The sequence below is a fragment of the Trichechus manatus genome, unplaced genomic scaffold (genome assembly GCF_000243295.1).
Source record: "Trichechus manatus latirostris isolate Lorelei unplaced genomic scaffold, TriManLat1.0 scaffold00183, whole genome shotgun sequence".
NCBI lineage: Eukaryota > Metazoa > Chordata > Mammalia > Sirenia > Trichechidae > Trichechus > Trichechus manatus.
This window is the reverse complement of record NW_004444119.1, coordinates 2,469,087-2,472,029: the sequence shown is the minus strand read 5'-3', so window position 1 is coordinate 2,472,029 and position 2,943 is coordinate 2,469,087. Positions and strand designations below refer to the sequence as shown.

The 2,943-nt window shown below is 40.0% G+C and overlaps 1 protein-coding gene across 2 annotated transcripts in view; it reads left to right on the top strand.

Annotated features, from left to right (window-relative positions):
• Nucleotides 1-2,943, top strand: part of ZNF407 (zinc finger protein 407) — a 480,440-nt gene that overhangs the window by 139,548 nt on the left and 337,949 nt on the right. The gene's annotated exons all lie outside the window — the stretch shown is intronic.

The following is a 2,943-nucleotide window of genomic DNA, read 5'->3' as shown; positions in this document are numbered from 1 at the left end:
ACAAAACAAAAAAACTCCCATGATATTCTCAGCATTGACTTACAAGAAATTCTGTACATATAAAATATATGCCCAGTACCTCAATTAGGTCTGTCTGTCTGTCTTTCTCCTCCCTCACCTATTTTATGTATAGTTTTTATAAAGCTTCAATTTAGAATATACCATGTCGAAATTATGGGGAGTGTATGAAATAGGCTATATTAGTTTCCTGTGATTCTGTAACAAATTACCACAAACTTGCTAACTTTAAACAGCGGAAATTTATTCTCTCACAGCTATGGAGGCAAGATGTCATAAATCAGTATCAGTAGGCCAAAATCAAGGTGTTACCAGGGCTGGGCCCCCTTTAGAGGTTCCACGAGAGAATCTGTTCCTTGCCACTTGCAGCTTCCTCTGACTGCTGCCATTCTTAGTTGATGCAGCATCACTGCACATCACTGCAGTCTGTGCTTTCTGCAGTCTGTGCTTTCCTGGTCACATCCCTTCCGGTCTTCTGTCTGTGTCAACTCTTCCTCTGCCTCTCTTCTCAGGACACTTGTGATTGCATTTAGGGTCCATCGAGCTAATCCAGGTAAATCTCCCCATCTCAAGGTTCTTAACTACATCTGCAGTGACTCTTTTTCCACGTAAGGTACAATTTACAGGGTCCAAGATTAGGACCTGATATTGTTGGGGGCATGATTCAGCCTACTATATATGCATATCTGTACTTACGTTAGGTCTCTCCCATCAACCATTTTTCCCTTAAAGTTCAGTTTCAAAGAACTAAAATGATACTGTAAAACCCGTTTTCTCTCACAAGCCCAGGACAGCGTAGTGATGGGATTAGTGCAGATTTCACTGATGCCTGGGTCTTCCTGCAGCTTGGAATTAAGTGGGAAAGGTTGAGAATTTTGGGGAGAGGGGCTTTGAACTATCCCTGGGTTCCGGGGAGTTGATCCAGGCATCCCCCTTGGCATTGATGCCCTGTCCCTTCTCCCCGTTCCCTGAAGCTTGACCATTAACAGATCTGAGACTTTCCTGTTGGGATGTGACTATTTACTAGTGCAGGGTCTATAGGGACCCCATTTCCCTAGCACCAACACTGAAGTAGTTACCAGATAGTGTCTCTCTCAGCCTCTCCTACAGTGTACTGATCTCAAATCACTCGTGTTCCAGTGAATCACCATCATTCGATTTGCTGCAGGAAACTTGGCAGAGAACCAGTCTTTTTTTACCACTAGCTGTGACTGGCAGGCAGCTTCATCATATTATGTTTGAGACCATCACTGGTCAAGTGATGCAAAAAGGAGTGAGTATGACACATGAAATGGTTTATGGAAATCAGCCAGTGGATAACACGTAAAAATACAGATAATAAAACAATTGAGAAAATATAGGTAGGGTAGACTGTATCTACAATCAGGTTAGGAAGATTATATATACACCATATGATATATATGCAAATATAACCCAAAAAAAAAAAAAAAGCCCTGTTGCCATCAAGTCGTTGCCGACTCATAGCGACCTTATAGGACAGAGTAGAACTGCCCCATAGGGTTTCCAGGGAGCAGCTGGTGGATTCGAACTGCCAACCTTTTGGTTATAGCAGCCAAGTACTTAACCATGTGCCACCAGGGCTCCATATATGCAAATACATATAATTCATTATATGTATATTATATATATGATGTGTATGTGTGTACACACAGTATACACACATATGTACTCAAGGATGGTAGTCTGTATACTGTATATCAAACCTAGAATCAGGTAAGCCAAAAGGCAAGAATTTTTTAATTCCTGTAAAACAGTATAGGGAAGAGGAACCTCATTTTGGTAGCTATATTAGTATATAAAGAAACCAGCTCTTTGCATCCTCATGAATGAACCTTTTAAATATAACTTTACTTTTCTATAAATGTCATATCATGCTGATCAGTCAATATAAGCATTCTGGTTTATTTAGCAATGTTTTATGAGTTTTGTTTGGCATGACATTCTTGTTCATTTTTTTAAAAATTTTGGTTATTTTTAATCATTTAATCAAAACTGAACACAGTGTGAAGTGACATAAAAATAATGGGACCACAGTATTGAAGTTAAGTTCTTGGACATGAGACCTTCACTGACATTGAATTTATCTTTAAATTCAGTAATTTACATCTGATTCTCATTCAGAATATATTTTTTCCATGTATCATCTGGAAGTTTGAAGCCATAGTAACTTCCCTTGCTTCTGCTGCACCCAAGTCTTTATAACACCAAGGCATGACATCAGCCTCTTCAGTACCAATGGGAGGAGGAGCTCACTGTTGAATAGGCTAAGACCCTGGTGTAGAGGTTGTCGGAAACCTGTGAACTCCCAACTGGATTTTACTGTTATATCCTACTGTGGGAATGGAACTGGAAACCTGGAATTGGGAAAGGTTACTGTCTTAAGCTGGGTTCTCTAGAGAGCAAAACCAGTAAAGCATGTGTGTGTGTATATATACAGATATAGATAGATAGATATAGCTATATATAAATAAAACATACACACACACACATATATACAGAGAGGAAGTGTCATGGATTGAATTGTGTCCCCCCAAAATATGTGTATCAACTTGGGTAGGCCATGATTCCCAGTATTATGTAGTTGTCCTCCATTTTGTGATTATAATTTTCCTATGTGTTGTAAATCCTAATCTCTGCCTGTGATTAATGAGGCAAGATTAGATTATGTTAAAAGGGATTAGGGTGGGATTGTAACACCCTTACTAAGATCACATCTCTGATCCAATGTAAAGGGAGTTTCCCCGGTGTGTGGCATGCCACCTTTTATCTTATAAGAGATAAAAGGGAAAGGAAGCAAGCAGAGAGTGGGGGCCTTATACCACCAAGAAAGGAGTGCCGGGAACAGAGCACGACTTTTGGACCAGAGGTTTCTTGCACAGAGAAGCTCCTAGACCACGGGAAGAT